The sequence below is a fragment of the Gymnoscopelus braueri genome, assembly GCF_963280865.1.
Source record: "Gymnoscopelus braueri genome assembly, chromosome: 24".
Taxonomy (NCBI): Eukaryota; Metazoa; Chordata; class Actinopteri; order Myctophiformes; family Myctophidae; genus Gymnoscopelus; species Gymnoscopelus braueri.
Window position 1 is genome coordinate 5787230 of NC_137626.1, and position 19792 is coordinate 5807021.

The 19792-nt window shown below is 43.0% G+C and overlaps 1 protein-coding gene across 1 annotated transcript in view; it reads left to right on the forward strand.

Moving 5' to 3' along the window:
* The window catches only part of nlgn4xa (neuroligin 4 X-linked a), a gene marked incomplete at its 3' end in the record, with an annotated part of 183390 nt that overhangs the window by 126730 nt on the left and 36868 nt on the right, over positions 1-19792 (forward strand).

Genomic DNA, 19792 nt, shown 5'->3' on the forward strand with positions numbered 1-19792 from the left:
ATGGTCTGAGAGGTCATCGGAGGTCGAAGTTCCTTTCAGCGGTGGCTATTATTAACACATTCACTGCCAGGTATTGATTAATTACTTAATCCGCCACTGTCAGCATTTTTTACCTTATTTTCACGATCCACAGAGACCCACGGAAGCCACGATGTGGACACGGACGTATACATCCGTGTCTTACGTCATCCGTTTTTACGTCTAGAGACTCCTGTCCAGGACAGGCTTCAGACGCGCCTCCTCAGGAGACTTGGCTCAGATCTGAACCCACTTGATTTGGTGTTAGAAACCCGTTGCGACCGCATGCCCTTGCTGACGTCGACCCCAGGCATAGTTCAAACCCACGACCATCCACACGCTATACTAGGGCGGCCCAGTCAAACACGTAATTTGTTATTATGTTTTGTGCCCATTATCCGAAAATAAAAAAAAACTGAACTGAACTGAACAAACTATAGGCTACAGTAAAAACTGGTGAAACATTGGCCAAATAGTAAGATAATATAAGAAAGAGGCAACAGTTTTGAAAATATCAGATCTACAAGCTCACAACGCCTCGCAAAGCGAGGCGTTGTGAGCTTGTAGATCTGCTATTTTCACGACATTTATCTGTGGAAGCGAGTCAAACTAAACTCCAAGTGCTTGTCAGGGTGGGGGGTCCCTAGTTAAAATATGATTATTTTGGGGGAGGGTCACTGCCTGAAAAGGTTGAGAACCACTGCTATAGAGACAAACGAGGCCGGTCGCCCCCAGACTCGACTCTGTGAGTCGTCAGACATTTAAGTGTACAAACCAGAGCCTCTCCATTTTCCCGTCACACTCTGGGGACGTAATAAAAGCGCATTAAAAAAAAGACAACCATCTGTGCAGCTCTGCCAAGGTCATTTCTACAGTTTTTTTTGCGCTCCAATAAACTTGATATCAGATACTATCTTGTGTTTGCGATATAAACTGTTGCCTGATTGAATTTCTGGCCACTCCTCTGTGTACTTAACACCGTGAACTGTACGCGTGGTGTTGCTATCTTTACCCAACAGAATGTGATACCCTGTTGAGTGTGAGCTTCTCCGTAACGGCTTGGAGCCACCTCACAGCAGTGGGTGGTGTAAAAGTATACATTTACTCTAGTATTGCACTGAAGTACAATTGCAAGGTACTTTTAACTTGACTTGAATATTTCATTTTTTTCCGTCCGTCCGTCCGTCCTTCCGTCCGTCCGTCCGTCTGTCCGTCCGTCCGTCCGTCCGTCCGTCTGTCCGTCCGTCCGTCCCCACCATCTGTGCCAGGTTAAGCCTTATTTATACTTAGTTTCACGCTGGTGTTGCATGCCGTAAATAGCAGATCTACAAGCTCACAAACGGGTCACAAATGTGAGCTTGTAGATCTGCTATTTACTGAGCACGACACCGACACGCAACTAGGTATAACTGAGGCTATACTCCTCAGCAAATGGCAACTTGCCCAAGACTCGGTTTGCAATGTCTCTTTTTTTGGGGTAATTCTTGTTTTTGTCTCTAAAGATCTTCCAAATTAGCCTCACAGTTCTTATTAACATGGTGTTTGAATAATTTGCGGTTATACAAACAAACAAAAACAACATTTCCCGCAGCCTTTTTGAATGTGACCTTGGAATCATCCCAGACCCTTAACCCATTAAGACCAGGAATGCATCCGTGTCATTTTTAGATTAGTTTGGCTATTTCTTTTATTTTTATCATGAAAATGTGTGCAAATCTTTGAATATATATATATATATTTTTAAAGGGAACATTTGTAACTCAAATCTTTGCTTCATGGGGGTCCCTGGAACAACATATTTTAAAATGGGGGTCCTCGGCCAAATACATAATCATTTTCGGGGTCCTTGACATGAAAAAAGTTTGAGAACCACTGATATTATAGCGACATACGTTTCATTGTAGAATCCCCCAGACGCAAAGAAGTGAGTTACAAATGTTTGCTTTCAAATATATTCAAATATTTGCACACATTTTCACGATTAAAGAAAAAAAAATAGCAGATCTACAAGCTCGTGGCGCGGCACTCGGTGCCGCGCCACGAGCTTGTATATCTGCTATTTTTGAATAGCCAAAGAAATCTAAAAATGACACACAGACGCGTTCCCGGTCTCCATGGCTTAATTCCCTCCCATATACAGTAGTTATGGTGAACTGCCATAGTGAGTGCTGCATGCTGATTTCCGCAGGCTATCTGGAGGAAGGCATGAAATGAGCAAAACATCCACAACAAGGGAAACGCATAATCAGACGCTAGCATTCTATTTGTTGTTCTGTCTCTGTGCTGAGAGCACAGTCAGCAAGCCAGGCACAGCATGACCACTGACCACAATACATGTGGGCTTTGAGTTCTGTATTGTGTGTGTGTGTGTGTGTGAGAGAGATTATATGTAGTGTGTCATTGCGTGTGAAGCTGTGAATCACGTTGCCCCGTTATCTTGTAGTGCTTGGCAAATACCGGTGGTATTCAAACATCTTCATGTCAAGGACCCCCACATATTATTTGTTTATATACTTTTTTTTCTCCTCGTTTTATCTTGTAGTCATGCACTATGCCTGATGTGGTCCTGGGGGGGGGGGGGGGGGATTAGTTAACGTAGTGTCACAATCGTTTTAACCACTTAGCTTTGGCTATTAAAAAATAGCAGATCTACAAGCTTGTAGATCTGCTATTTTTGAAAAATCTTGAAAATGTGTGCAAATCTTTGAATATATATATTTTTTTAAAGCAAACATTTTGAACTCAGATCTTTGCTTCTTGGCGTCCCTGGAACAAAATATTTTCAGATGGGGGTCCGCGGCCAAATGTATATCAATTTAGGGATCCCTGGCATGAAAAAGGTTGAAAACCACTGCACTATGCCCTTGTTTTTCACACTATGGAAAGTTGAGATGGCCAACATGGCGACATGGGGATGTGTTATCATGTATGTGAAAATAAACAAACTAGTTTTGTTCTCTTCTTCCTATTATAAATAATAACATCAGCGGGCTGATGTTATTATTTATACCCCCTTTTTTTTCTAAGTACTGCATACCCTGTATAAACTGCTGTCGGTATGAACAATAAAAAACGAATTAAAACAAATAATAATAATAACATCAAAGTTCTAGATTACTTTATTCTTCCCTTTGGGAATTGTCTCCTGGTTTATGTCGGCTGCCACGTTAAAATACATGCAAGGTCTGTCTTATCAAGTGGGTTTCAAGTGCTGACAGATGACATTTGACAGTACAGCTAGTAGAGGAGTGGTTAGGGGTGGAGTTGGACCGGTGTATGTGGGCTAGAGGACTGGCGTATGTGGGCTAGAGGACTGGTGTATATGGGCTAGAGGACTGGTGTCTGGGTCTATGTGGGCTAGAGGACTGGTGTATGTGGGCTAGAGGACTGTTGCCTGGGTCTATGTGGGCTAGAGGACTGGTGTATGTGGGCTAGAGGACTGGCGTATGTGGGCTAGAGGACTGGTGTATGTGGGCTAGAGGACTGGTGTCTGGGTCTATGTGGGCTAGAGGACTGGTGTATGTGGGCTAGAGGACTGGTGTCTGGGTCTATGTGGGCTAGAGGACTGGTGTATATGGGCTAGAGGACTGGTGTCTGGGTCTATGTGGGCTAGAGAACTGGTGTATGTGGGCTAGAGGACTGGTGTCTGGGTCTATGTGGGCTAGAGGACTGGTGTATGTGGGCTAGAGGACTGGTGTCTGGGTCTATGTGGGCTAGAGGACTGGTGTATGTGGGCTAGAGGACTGGTGTCTGGGTCTATGTGGGCTAGACGAGGACTGGTGTATGTGGGCTAGAGGACTGTTGCTTGGGTCTATGTGGGCTAGAGGACTGTTGCCTGGGTCTATGTGGGCTAGAGGACTGTTGCCTGGGTCTATGTGGGCTAGAGGACTGGTGTCTGGGTGTATGTGGGCTAGAGGACTGGTGTATGTGTGTACGTGGGCTGAAAGACTGGTGTGTGTGTGTGTGTGTGTGTGTGTGTGTGTGTGTGTGTGTGTGTGTGTGTGTGTGTGTGTGTGTGTGTGTGTGTGTGTGTGTGTGTGTGTGTGCTTATGCGTGTCTGAAGTGTTTATGCCTCTTCTGCAAGCTGTGCAAATGTCTCCCCGCGGATGTCAAATAGATTGTAATTAGCTGTGCAGAATTTAATGAGCACACGCCAATGGATCACTGGGGCACGCCTAAACCTAGTCACCCTGCTGCATGGATGGATGGCATGGATGGATGGATGGATGTGTGACCAATCACACCCTCTCCACCCATCACACAGGCTCACTGCAGAAAAGTCTTTCTGGCAGCTAGGCATGGATGCACGCACATTTTGTATTATCATTTTTGTGAGGACATCAGAGTTTTATAGGATGGCCGTATTATGAAAGCAATTTCCACAGGTCTTTTTGTTATTGTTTCCATTTACCATTTACCATCTTTAACCTTAACCCTGAAGTCGAAAATAGCCGATCTACAAGCTCACAACATGGCGCGTTGTTGTGACGCCTTGTGTGCTTGTGTAGGTCGGCTGTTTTCAGTGCGTGATACTGGCACACAAGTACATTAGACAAAACTCCGACCCCTAAAACCTCCAATTGTCTACTCCTAACGCCAACCTTAATCTTTTCCTAATTGTAATTTTGAGAGAGAGAGAGAGAGAGAGAGAGAGAGAGAGAGAGAGAGAGAGAGAGAGAGAGAGAGAGAGAGAGAGAGAGAGAGAGAGAGAGAGAGAGAGAGAGAGAGAGAGAGAGAGAGAGAGAGAGAGAGAGAGAGAGAGAGAGAGAGAGAGAGAGAGAGAGAGAGAGAGAGAGAACCAGTACATTGTCCTCACACTACTCAAGTAACATTTCATTTTGAACACAGGCCTTTTACTTGTAACAGACTACTTCTACATCGTGGTATTGATACTTTTACTTAAGTAAAAAAATGTCAGTACTTTTTCCACCACTGCCAATAATACTATACAGTACATTCTGTCCTCACACGCACATACACACACACACACACACACACACACACACACACACACACACACACACACACACACACACACACACACACACACACACACACACACACACACACACACACACACACACACACACACACACACACACACACACACACACACACACACACTACCCACTCTTTGCCTCTCCTTCCGTCTGTCTCTCTCTGTCTCTCCCTATATGACACTTGTCGGTGCATTTATACATTGATTAATTGCACTCCAGAATGGTTTTCGTTTAGCTCTTGACGTGTTGTGTGGTGTGTGGTGTGTGCGGTGCGTGGGCCGCTGGGCGCCGCTGGGCCCGGGCGCTTCTGACAGCTGCTGTGTGTTTGGCCCGTCCCCGCTAGGCTGTCAATCAGGGGACATTGTGTTAACCCATTAAGACCTGAGGCCGCTTCTAAACATTTTCTAAATCCTAAGAGTTTTTCGGAAAAAAATGAAAAAAAAAAAAATTCACAATTTTTCAAAAATAGCAGATCTACAAGCTCATAGCGCGGCACCGAGTGCCGCGCTATGAGCTTGTATATCTGCTATTTTTGAATAGCCTAAAGAAATCTAAGAGTGACACAGATGCGTTCCAGGTATTAATGGGTTAAATGCACCCTCATGCGCTCTAATGCCTTTACCCTAATTACTGCTGATTGACTGACTGCCTTTTTGTTGTTGCTTTGTTTTGTTGTTTACAGCGGTAGAAAAAAAGTACTCACATTTTGGACTTAAAGTGAAAGTATAAATACCGCAACGTAGACATACTCTGTTACGTGTATCAAGTCCGGCATTAAGGATTTACTTGAGTAAAAGTACAAAAAGTATTGGCATCAAAATGTACTTAAAGTACCGAAAGTAAAAGTAATTATTGCACTGAATGTCCCATTTCACAAGTTTTCAAAATGTATAAAAATCTTTGAAAATAGATCTACAAGCTCACAACACGCCGCTTTGCTGCGCGTTGTGAGCTTGTAGATCGGCTACGTCCGCTACTTTAGCTTGACACACTTGTATGATAAAGTGACAAAAAAAAAACATACAAGGATTCAGCCCGACAGCATGATATATTCTTTTTTAACAAGTTTACTGACAGGATGTGTTTTTTGCCTGTTCTCTCTCGGCTGAGGGCTGACCCGACCTTGTCGAGTTTAATCCCAAACACTTTTTCTCTTTCTCACCATTTTCTTGCTTTGATAATTAACGTTTCATCTGGGAGCCGTCGGGGAGAGATTATCGTCCGGGGCACGGCGTACAATTAACCGGCGTTACTGTGACGCTGTCATTGTTCTCCGTCTTAATTCCACGGGATTTGTCGATAAAGGACTTTTACTCGAAGCCCAAATCTCAGCCTTTAAGAAAGAAACGGAAAAACCTTCAGGCATGTTGTGTTCAAAATCACAGGAAGATGTAGAAAAAGAGATCAATGAAGGTACTGCGAAATACTAGTTTTCACTATATTGTTGAATTAATCTTAACCATTTGAAACCCCATATGGTAGACCGGAGTCCCTCAGGGCTCTATACTAGTGTCTTTTCTGTTTTCTGTTATTGTGGGGAAAAGCTTTTGCTGAAAATAGCCGATCGAAAAGCTAACAAGTTGTAGTTGAACGAAGAAAACGCAATCTGAACACTCGTCTCTTCAGACTCCACCTATAGCCCGTAGCCTTGACGACCATCCGGTCCTATATATTCAAAGGTTAGAATGACATTTAGATAGCTGCTATTCTTCTGTTTACACATACGTCATGTCCTAGTATGAGCGAATAGGGGAAGGGGAATCAACGTCATGTGATTCCCTTGTTTGACCCGGCAAAAATAATACGATTATTGGCAGCACTCGGTGCCGCGCTATGAGCTCGTATATCTGCTATTTTTGAATAGCCAAAGCTAAGTGGTTAAAATGATTATGACGCTATGTTAACTAATTTTGCTGGGGACCCCGTGGAACCTCCTCAAGGACCACTGGTGGTCCCCAGACCACTGGTTGAAAACCACTGGTTTGCCTGGTATCCTATATAGTTTATATACTTTCAATGTACACATACAGTATGTTTTTTTAATATGAAATTGTTTAGACTGATGCTATGTTCTTGGTTTACCTATGATCCTAGATTACTGAGGCACTACACTGTCTCTATGCGTTTGGTGTATTTCCTTGTGTTTACCTTGCTTACCGTAAGTTGCTCCGGATAAGGAGTGTCTGCTAAACGAACAAACGAACAAACAAACGAGCGAGACGGCCGCAAACTAAGGCCTCGTCTGTTCTTCTCACTCATCGTGTCTTTAACACATTAACTCTTTAACTGCCAGAGTATATACACAATCTACCCCCTTCCCTGCCTGAGAAAATACATTGCAAAAATAGGTAAAATATGAATTTTGTCTCCGTTTATTTTTTAACATTGAAGTGAATGGAGCAGAAAATATTCGCATCGCGTTATCTCCTGCTTCCTTTGTGATAAACAAAAAAAATTAAAAGTAAAAAAAAAAAAAACTCGTTTTTCTCGTCGATGGCTGGCTGAGCCATGCAGAGAAAAACGAGAAATCTCGTCAATGGCAGGGAAAGAGTTAAGACCTGAAGCCGATTCTACAAATGTCTTCTAAATCCCAACAGCATTCTGAAAAGAACCTATGTTTCTATATCAGTGGTGCTCAAACCTTTTCATGTCAAGGACCCCCAAAATTATAGGTATTTGGCTGCCGACCCCCGTCTCAAAATATGTTGTTCCAGGGACCCCCCCCCCCCCCCAAGAAGCAAAGAGTGGAGTTAAAAATGTTCGCTTTAAACAATATATATTCAAAGATTTTCACACATTTTCACGATTTTTCAAAAATAGCAGATCTACAAGCTCGTAGCGCGGCACTCGGTGCCGCGCTATGAGCTTGTAGATTTGCTATTTTTGAATAGCCAAAGTGTAAAATAATGCTCTTTAGCTCCAATGAAAAAGTGACACAGATGCGTTCTAGGTGTTAATGGGTTACACTGTAAAAAACTAAGACGAAAGAAAGAAAAGCAGAAAGAGGAAACAAGGAAAATAGCACAGCAGAGAAAAAGTGTTTTTTTCAGCAGCCAGCCAGCCAGCACACTTAACTGTATAAAAGAATGCTCTCTAACTCATGTGGCTCTGCAGACTCTGTGGACATTCTGTGCTTAGAGCTCAGAGCAGCGGGGCACGGTGCCACCGTGGCACAGTTTGTCCAAAGCCTTGCCACGGGAAAAGTGTGCGGCGGCGGCTCGTGCCAGCCTGTGATGTCTGTCTCGCTGGCACAGCCGCCGTGCCAGCTTAGAGTAGAGTAGAGTAGCTGTCCGCGGCGTTCAAGTCGCCAACGCTAAACGGCTTTTTCACAAAGACAATTGTGTCACTAAATCGTCCTTTCGAATACTTGATTAAAACAAGGGTCCAAGTTCAACCTTTTTTAATTTCAACGACCCACAGTTCGATATGCATCGGGCCACGGACCCCCATTTGATAACATCTGGGACCGTTTGAACCCATTAACACATTGACTGCCAGAGTTTATTCATAATGTACTCACCCCTGTGCCAGCAATTTGCGTGTTTTTTAATTTTTTTGTTTTGTAATTTTTCATTCAAATACATTCTCTGATTGTGTTGTCAAGCACCTACGATTGTTCCACCAGTAGAGAGCAGCACATCCAAACATTGATCACCTCGCTCGCCCCCTCCCAAACAGGCCCACGTCATATCCGGTCATTCAAAGGATGTGACGTTTTCGACAATTCCCGGCCCGCTGATCGGCCTGAAAACGATGTGATACACTACGACGATGACTGTTAGTCGCCCGGACCAAAGAAAATAGAAGTTGAGCTGTCCGTTTGTCTTTTATACCGTGTGAAAAAACGTGTTTTTCCTTATTCTGGCCGAAAATCACCGGAGAAAAACAACGTGACCCGGAAATGTTTTTCTTTTTTTTACATCCGGCTCCGGGTGAGTGTGACGTAAGTGGAAAACGAAAGTGTTGATGAGAAATAAACACAGCCGTGCGATCACAGATTAAACAATGAAAATTCAAAACAACGCGTCAACCCGTTCTTTGGAATCCTGGCACTCAAGCGATGGATTTGAAAGAACGTGTTGACGCGATCTTGGCACTGTATGTGTTAAGACCTGGGACGCATCTGTTATCATTTTTAGCTTTGAGCTAAAAGCATTATTTTACACTTTGGCTATTCAAAAATAGCAAAAATGTGTGCAAATCTTTGAATATATATTTTTAAAGCGAACATTTGTAACTCAAATCTTTGCTTCTGGGGGGGGTCCCTGGAACAAAATATTTTGAGATGGGGGGTCCACGGCCAAATACATAATAATTTTGGGGGTCGTTGACATTAAAAAGTTTGAAAACCACTGATATAGAAACATACGTTTTTTTCAAAAAAAAATGTTAGGATTTAGAAGACATTTTGTAGAATCGGAACCTCAGGCCTTAATGGGTGACCAGACCACACCAATGCAACTCCTTGCAACTGCCACTGGGGGAAATGGTTTCAAGTAGTTGCATGTATTGGTGTGGACTGGCCTTGAGAGTGTACACATGGAACCAAATGGACCCTCACGGGTTCCATTTGTACACTCTCAGAGTCCCAATGACTAATTTTTGCCAGACCCAGGGGGTCGGGCCTACATGAGGCTTGGTCGGTCCCCCTCTCCAAACGTTTTCGTCCATACATGGGCATAAAAGAGGTCTGTCTTCTGTCCTCTTCTTGATTGGCCAAGCTTAGCGTGACGTAGTGCTCTGATCTTTCAACCACTAAGGGTCTGGCAGTACCAGGTCTCCTGGTTCCCTTGTTAAAGTCAATCTACAAGCTCGTTGTGAACTTGTAGATTGTCTATTTGTAAATAGCTGATACATATCTATATATATATATATATAGGGTTAAACTGATTTTGATGCTATATTAACTAACTAACTAATAACTAATTTTGCTTGGGACCCTCTGGAACCCCCTCAAGGAGCCCTGAGGGTCCCCCGGCCACACTTTGAGAACCAGTGTAACCTAGAGGAGTGCATAGTTGCACCACAAAGTCAGATTTGTTTTCATTAATGAATAGTGTATTTTATGTTGTATGACAGCGTTGTGCAAAAGTTGTGTCTGTGGGTGTTATGAATATAAAAACCAAAGAACAGAATTAACCAGAGCTTGTGACTAATAACTACTTTGGATCAATAGTCGTTTTCCATGGCAGCCATATTGACGTCATAAACAGTAGTGTTATGTTATTTTTCCGGTGTTGCCAAAGATACTAATGAAGGCTCTGTTCCATTTAGCGTAGCAGAGTCTTTCCAGCTATAGTGAGTCAACATGCACAATAGCAGCACCCTAACTATGGTTTATCTGAATGCAACACAATTATAGTAACACCTGTGAAAGACGTACATTGCCAACTATTCATGTAAATTACAAAATTATTTGTGCCTATTAACTCTCTCAGTGCCAATGAAATAAATAAAAAATGTTCATACTGTGCCAGATTTAGTCAAAGTAAAAAGAAAGTGCTTAGGAAGCGAGATACAGCCTTTTTCGGTTATAAGTTAAACAAAGAGTGGATGGAGCTGCAAATCTTCAGATAATGATATCTTGGGTTCTGAACATTTGTTTTCCAAAAATAAATAAATAAATAAAATAACAATAATATTTTTAATTTTTTTTTTAAAAACTCGGGATAACTCGTTCTGGCACTGAGGTCATTCAGAAAAAACCCGGGATAACTCGTCGCTTGGCACTGAGAGAATTAACCACCAGCTAAACCTTTAATACTTAGTAAACTTGACCTTTGGCTCCGTACTGTTTTTTTGTTGTTGTTTTTTTGTTCCAATCCTCATTGCCGAAAATAGCTGAGCTTGTAGATCTGCTATTCTCTGTGAATGTTCCTCGCAGAATAGGGATGTATGGGTTCAAGTGGTTAATGTAAGATCCCATCACACAAAGATTTCCCCCCCGAAGTAACTCTGAGGAGTTTGTTGAACACAAGTTATCTTCTGAAAAGTTACAATTTTCAACACACGCTTTCCGCCCGAACAGCGACCATAACTCCATCTGCATGATGATCTGGTGGTAAGTGAATAGTGATTTAATGATGTTGCAGGGTATTGAGTCATTGTTGACAGAGTAGTGACATCCACACACACACACACAGACAGAACAGCCTCATTACAATAGCTTTGCAACCACTTTGTCGCTCAGCTTAATTATGCTGCCGTTCAGATCCGCTGACGCCAGCTGTAACAAACCCCTGGTTATTTAACCATTCTGTTGTGTAAAAAAAACAATACAAAAAAACATGCTTACAGCTAGGTTGGGATGCGGGACTCATCTTTCTACATCAGTGGTTCTCACACATTCTCGTGTCAAGGACCCCCACATTGATAGATATTTAGCCGCAGACCCCCATTTTAAATGCATTTGTGCCTGGGACCCTGAGAGAGCTGTTTTTCCTTATCACCCATATATAGTACCGATAACTTTCAGAAAGGCGACAAGGAAATTCAGACGGAGACATAGCCATGAGTGTAATGAAATATTGTGTTTTCTATTCAGACATGAGAGAGTATGGGAAGGTTACAGTATCAAGGTGTCAGGCATCATCGGTCAACCTCTCTCACCACGAGAGAAAGAAAAGTACTGGGTTTTTACATCACCCGTTAACATAAACATAACGACATCATAGGATGTGACAGTGGTGAGTTTCCGGGCGAAGGTGGACTCCTTGGATTGGATGATAGGGATGATGATACGTCGTCGTCAGATGAAGATGATGATGGTAGATGATAATGATGATGAAGGTGACCCGGAGTCCAAGTGTCTGAGTGGACACTCTGACTTTGGCTCCTCGACTGGTCACTCAGTGACACTGAAAGAATTGTTATTGTATCGGAGGAACACAGAGATGTAATGTTCTGAAAACAGTTCCTCTTAACTTGCAATATTGTGAATTCCAGAAGCCAGGGTACAAAACAAAGAGCCTGTAGCCAGTTTGGCCTTGCATAGAGAGAGAGAATAGGAGACTGCTTGACATTATTATATCAGAGATGACATTAAGGCAGTGGTGGAAAAAGTACTCAAATTCTTTACTTAAGTAAAAGTACCAATACTGCAATATAAAAATACTCTGTTACAAGTAAAAGTCCAGAATTAAAAATGTGCTTTAGTAAAAGTACAAAAGTATTGGCATCAAAATATACTTAAAGTACCAAAAGTAAAAGTACTAAATATTTGAAAATAGCCGATCTACAAGCTCACAACGCGTCGCGATGCGACGCGTTGTGAGCTTGTAGATCTGCTATTTTCAAATAGCCTAGGTTTAAAATAGGTTTAAAGTGGTTAATGTATGTTTCATTATATCATAATTTATATCTGAAAAGTAACTAGTAACTAAAGTTTTCAAGTAAATGTAGTGGAGTAAAAGTACAATATTTGCCTCTGAGATGTAGTGGAGTAGAAGTAAAAGTATTGGAAATTGGAAATACTCAAGTAAAGTACAAATACCTCAGAATTGTACTTAAGTACAGTACTTAAGTAAATGTACTTAGTTACTTTCCACCACTGCATTTAGGCAGGTTATGACACTATACAAATTATTATTACAAAAATAACTCTTATCAGACCCCCATGAGACAATATCAAAGATTAGATTTTCTAGAATAACAAGATCTACAGTTCATCTACAGCTCAACTCAAAGCGTTGCACCATGCCGCTGCAGTGTGAGCTTGTATATAGGCTATTTTCAAATGGCCAGAAAGAGGGCTTTAGTGGCTATAAACTGTTCCTCATTTTTGTTAGGAGACCCCCTGGCTGGAACCTCCTCGAGGGCCCTAGGGGTCCACTCCCCCGGACCCCACTGTGAGAACCACTGGCTTATATGTCCCGTTCAGACCATGGGGCTCTGTGCTTTGTGATGTGGTGCTCTGACCTACATTAAGCCTGCCAGACGCTTGTACAGGCAGCGCTACTAAAAAGGAGGTGGGGGTGGGGCTTAATGCAGCCGGGAGAGATGGGAATGCTACAGTGGTGAAGAAAGTATTTTTTTATTTTTACTCAGGGCCAGATCTAGACTTATTTGATGGGGGGTAATAATGTTGTACTTTTACTCAAGTATATTTTGAATACCAGACTTTGTATTTGTAACAGAGTATTTCTACATTGTGGTAATTGGTACTTTTACTTAAGTACAACATGTGACTATACTTCGTCCACCATGCTGTTACTTTCACTACAAAGTGATAAGAATCGGGAGAACTTCCTCCTGCACCGCTGGTATTGACCGTGAGCACCATGTGATCGCGTTCGGGTACACCTCAGCTGTCTGCGGTGCATTCTGCTGCTCCCGGGCCCCATGTGGTGCAAACATTGGTTTTAAACGTATCAAAAAGCAATTACAGAGAATCAATGTCTGTAAATGTGTAATTGATTTCTCCAACCAAAGAATCTAAGCGTCTTAACCCACTGAGACCGGGAACGCATCTCTGCATCATTTTTAGATTTCTTTGGGCTATTTGAAAATAGCAGATCCACAAGCTCATAGCGCGGCACCGGGTGCCGCACTACAAGCTTGTAGATCTGCAATATCTTTTATTTTTTTGAAAATGTGTGCAAACCTTTGAATATTTATATATATATATATATATATATATATATATATATATATATATATATATATATATATATATACATTTTAACTCAAATGTTTGCTTCTCGGGGTCCCTGGAAATAAATATTTTGAGATGGAGATGGATTTTTTTTGAGAACCACTGATATATACTGTACCAACCAACGTAAGTAAAAAAATGAAATAAAAAATGAAATAAAAAAACGGTTTGAAGACATTTGTAGAATCCCCCAGAAGCAAAGATTTGAGCTAAACAGTTTTGCTTAGAAACATTATATATATATATATATTGAAAGATTTGCACACATTTTCACGATTCAAAAAAATAAATAGCAGATCTACATGTTCATTGAAATCTTAAAATGACACAGATGCGTTCCCGGTCATAAAGGGTTAACTGTCCTTCACGCGGCATCCGAGATTGGTTTAACTGCAGGGCTATACCGTATAATAGATATATTACGTTATTTTTGTCAATGTCACATTTATTTATTCTTACTAAAGTTTGGACATCTCCGTTTTTTTTGGGGGGGATAAAGTGCTTATGGTGTTTTGTTTATTTTTTTTCACAGACAGTTTTCAAACTAAATTAAATATCTCGGCCCCTATAATTCATTTAGTTTCATCGTGCTTCAACTGTTAAGTTTGGACTGTATTTACAGCGTTGCCACACTATATATGTTTTGATGGGATTTGTCAACAAAGCGAACAAACGCCCCCTTCAGAGGTTGTTTGGCTCGAGAGCCAGCCGTTGAACCGTGTGATTAAAAAACGTGGTGTTTTTGCGCCGAGCGGCGAGTACATTTCACATTGAGCTTATACGTCCCCCTCTCTCCCACTGTCACCTTCCCTGCACTGTCCCTGGTTCAGATGAGGACGCATCCCCCCCCCTCTTCCCCCTCTCGCCACCATGAGGAGGTCTCGCCGGATCGCAGTGATCTGAGCCTTGAGGGGGAACCCAGGCAGGCAGCCCCCCCCCCCTTTCCTTCTGTCTCACTCCCCCCGTCAGGTTGCCACGTCTGCTTGTTATAACTCTGCTGTCGGGCAGAAACCAGCCATGTCCAGAATATAAGCTTTTCAGGAAATGAAAAACAAAAAAACAAGACGTGACTCAGTCATGTATATACCAGCATCAGAACGGACGCTACGCAGCGCATATGCAGAGGTGTAAAGTAACTAAGTACATGTACTCAAGTATTTAAATGTTGTCCTATATATTACTCTGTGTCACGGCGATTTGAACCGACGGCAGGCGTGTGTAGTGGCCTTAGAGGCGTGTCTAGTACCATAGCTTGGGAGGACGAGAACGCCTGTTCAGAGTATGGGAAAGTATCCCCATTGGCTTAAAGGAGAGCCGATGATCGAAAACATGTTGAGAATATGTTCGAGAAATGACTAGTGCCGAGTCTCTTTATAGACCCGCATTGCATGCTGGTAAAAACATTTTTTTTTGAAGAACACAATACTGCCTTATCAAAGTTGGTACGGTGACCTCACACATTGTCAGATAGATACTCGCATGTGTCATTATATCATCATCACTTTACCCAAATACAGCTCAAGTGGAGTTTAGGAGGTTTTTGACCATTATTGTGGAGATAGTTGTCTTGTCCATCATTGATTAGAATGACGTTGGAGTTTGTTTTCGTACACCTGGTTGCTTGTTTCTCTCACAAAACCTGGCGACAGTGCTCCCCGTCTCCCTTGGAGAAACGTTGTCCAGACATCACAAGAGATGATGTTGTTGTTGTTGTTTAGTTTTTTTTTGTCACTTCAGACTATTTTGTCACAAAGCAAGAGTCTTCAGACTATGAGAGACCTTGACAACTGCGAGCGGAGAGGAACTCGAACAGAGCGAGGAGGGGACTGTATAGCGAGTATAACAGTCGGTGTTGTGGGGGGCCGGCTGAAGACAGAATCAGAATCGGATATAGCCCGAATAGCCCGAAAGCAAGAAAAAACATTCTGCTCCTCCTCCGACAACAATGGATACATTGGCTGCCCCGTTCGCACCTTTTACCAAGGTACAAAAGCTGCCGACTCGTGCATATCAATGGTCCGTTGTGTAACTCAGACCTGTGAAGTACCGTATAGTCTGTAGGTAGGCATTGGCTACTGTCAGATGTCCTGAAGCAGTCCAATGGAATGCATAATGGTCCTGGGATTCATGAATTCAATTCCAGAGGTTACTAGCTGGTGTGTGTGTGTGTGTGTGTGTGTGTGTGTGTGTGTGTGTGTGTGTGTGCGTGTGCGTGTGACCATTTTGGAAGTGGCATGTACATTTGATCACAGCCTGGAAGAGGCATTCCTTACCAAGGTGCTAAAGTACCAACGTCTTAAGGATGCTATTAGACAACTTGGTTACAAATGTAAACTCCTTGTGTTCATATTTGGAAGCCTCGGTAATGTCCATAAATCAGTTGTGAGAGGCATGCAGCTTGGCAGGAATGCCCAAGCCAAAAGCTAAGGCATTGGCAAAATTAGGTTCAATGTCTGCGATAATTGGCAGTCGCCATATATGGAGGAGGCGATGCTTCCTGTACCCGTGATCTGTATCCTGAAATACTTGTCGTTGAGTCTTACCAAGTTTGCGCATCTACTATTGTTTGTGTTCAAGAATGACTGGTTAAATGTGAACGCAAATAAAGATGTTAAGTGTGTGTGTGTGTGTGTGTGTGTGTGTGTGTGTGTGTGTGTGTGTGTGTGTGTGTGTGTGTGTGTGTGTGTGTGTGTGTGTGTGTGTGTGTGTGTGTGTGTTTGTGTTGCTACAAGTTGACACGGAACCAGTAGATTATTAACACAGTATTATGATACTAGTAAAGGCTGGGAGAGTGTGTTGTTGCTGCTGTTTTAAGACATTTTGCGCGTGTGGACTGAACAGCATTGGCCAGGCCCAGTCGAAATTGCATAATAAGTTAAGAGTCTTGAAATGTGTGTAAAGGAGAGTCTAGAGTCTAATTTAAAACACAGATCAGTTAGGTCTGTGCGTCTGTGCCTCTTTCTCTGCTCTCAGACCAAGAAGTCCCTTTTGGAGATCTCATTCACTGCCTCATAATGGTGGGAATGGTGTGAGGAAAATGCCTCGGTCCCTGCCTCGTATCCTCCAGGCAGCAAGTCGTCGTTCTGTCTTTTATTTCTTCCTTTTATCACGTTTTAATGTATGCGGCCTATATTCAGGACGCCGGCGCTTTGAAATAGAGGCTTTTGAGTATAATCTTCACACATCCCGGGGAGAGGCCGGCGGCCTTTCTCCTTCTGCGACGGGGCGGGCGGGGGTGGGGGGGGAGGGGGGGGTGGGGGGGGTGGATGTAAGGGAGAAAGGGGATTGGCAGTCGAGGCAAAGAGAAGTGGCGAGGAGAAGCAGGCGGATCTGTGCCAGGGGCTTGCGGTCAACCTCTGGGCCGCGGAAAGGCTGCCAGAGGCCTTGTAATCCCCCCTCGCCCATAACCTGCGACTCACCGCGACCGACTGGATCCGCTTCCCTATATCAAAAAGCCCCAGCCCCAGGCCACCTTTCCCCTCCCTCCCAGTGTGGTGGAAAGTAACTAAGTATATTTACTCAAGTACTGTATACTTAAGTACAATTTTGAGGTATTTTCTGATTTACTGGAGTATTTCCAATTTCGAATCATTTGTTACTTCTACTCCACTACATCTCAAAGGCAAATATTGCACTTTTAACTCCACTACTATATTTGAAAACTTTAGTTAGTTACTTAGATATTGATTATTTTTACAAAACCACATCAGACCTATATATATATATACATACTAGATATATACTAGATATATAATTTGTGTCAAGGTTGTGAGCTTGTAGATCTGCTATTTTCAAAGGATTTTCATACATTTAATACATTTGAAAACTCTTTTTTTATGCCAATACTTTTGTACTTTTACGCAAGTACATTTTGAATAGCGGACTTGTATTTGTAACAGGCTATATATCTACAAAAGGGTATCGATTATTTTACTTACGAAAAAAAAAACGTGAGTACAGCTTCCATCACTCCTCCCTCCTCCCCCCGCCTTCCGTTATCCGATGTTCCCCCCCGGGGGGGGGGGGCCGGGCAGCAGCTGACTCCGTCTCTGGGGCTCTCGGGGGGAGGCGGGGGAGGGGAGACGCAGATGGCGGCCCCTGCCAGATTGTACGGGACACCTCGTCTTCTCGTTCAGCGGGCACAGATCTCCCAGCCAAGCTAGCCAGCCAGCCAGCGCCTGGCACGGAGGACTGACCAGCCACCAACCCCCCTCCAACCCCCCCCCCCCCCACACCCCTTGGCGACGCCGTTTAGGAAGCCGCTTAATGGGGTTTAGGCACGTTTGCTAATTGGTCGACAAGTTTCCGATTGGGAGCTTGTTTCGAGGGGGCGGTGCTTGTGGTCATGAGCAGTGGCTGGAATCACAGTAAAGAGCTAGTTCTCTGCTTGGCTACGTATGTATATGTGAGGACAGATTTCACGACAAGAAAAACACCCCAAGGAGTGAGGGCCAAATTAATGAATTAGGTATTATTAGTATTATTATTATTGTGTGTCTGACCCTGAAGCATAAAGTCAGTCAAGTGGTTGAGGTAGGGCAACAGATAAGGGACTAGGCCTGTCCCCGACTAAGGATTTGTTTAGTCGAATCTAATTGGCGACTAATTGCAATAGTCGACTGGCAGTCGACTATTTTTATTTTATTTTTATTTTTGGGGCCAAAATACATTTTATTTCAAAGGGCCAGGTCTACTCAGTTTGTTTTGTGTCTCCAGCAGAGTTTCTAGTGTCTCTATCTCTCTCTGGAAGAGGTTGCACATGAACTCTGCAGCCGCACTGAGGCGCTCCAACACAAACAATACCAATACAAAGACGAGGAATAAGAAGAAGAAAGTGGAAGTTACGTGTGGTTGCAGGTGTAGACTTGGCCAAAAAACGAATAATTTTTTTTTTGGACCTTACATTTTATTTTTTATTATTTTCCCAACTAGATTCAAATAAGAGACACGCAGTCGACTCGGACCCCCTGCGACTAACCAGTCGACTAGTCGACTTAGTCGAGGTCAGGCCTATAAGGGACAATAAGGGAAACAAGTTTATTATGAACATATTTAAAATACATAGTGGGGGGTCCCTGCATCATCTATCTCTCCGGTAAGGGGGCCTGAAAAAAACGAAATAGTCCATATCAAGATAGCAATAGGCTATCTGTCGCTTTTTCTTTAGGGCATAAGTGTCCTTGTATTTGTTGATAAGGAGCTTGGGTGAGTTTACCATGGTTGGACCTCTTCCATGCCTAGCAGCACAGCCTTTGGGGAAATGTATGGGCGAGGGGCTGCTTTGGCTGTTCAAACTCTGAGTGCAGAGTGCCGTGAGCTTGTAGATCGGCTTTTTTTTTTTAAATCATGAAGATTTGTGCAAACGTATATACATATTTTAAAGCGAACATTTGTAACTCAAATCTTTGCTTCTGGGGGGTCCCTGGAACAAGATATTTTGAGATGGGGGTCCGCTGCCAAATACATATCTAGGAATCTTTTCTAAATCCTAACAGTATGTTGCTGTGTGGAGTGGTAGTCCAACTTTTTCATCTCAAGGACCCCCAAAATTATATGTATTTGGCCGCTGACCCCCATCTCAAAATATTTAGTTCCAGGGACCCCCCAGATTCCCAGAAGCAAAGATTTGAGTTACAAATGTTCGCTTTAAAAAAAAATATATATATATTCAAAGATTTGCATACATTTTCACGATACGTTTTTTCAAAGAAATAGCAGATCCACAAGTTCATAGCGCCGCGCTATGAGCTTTTGGATCTGCTATTTCTTTGAATAGCCAAAGTATGTGGATACAATCTAAAATGACATGCAGTTGTTTGAAGTTTTGAAGGATTGTTTTGCGGTCCGTCATCATTGAGCTCAAGTTCCCTCCGCTATTATTAATACAACACAATACTATAGGATGTCAAAGCCAGAGACTAACTACAGCGGTGTGTGTTTCACTGACAATAAACGGGAGAGCATAAGGCGCTGCCTAATGGGGCGGCAGGGGCTCATGGAGGCAGAGAGAGCGCAGGCCGCTAAGGAACGGGACGTTTTCCGGTTTCTTTCCCCATCACACCCGGTTCCTCCTGCCTGCCTCGTAGTGTCGGAGCGTCCTTGAGCAAGCTAGGCTACTGAA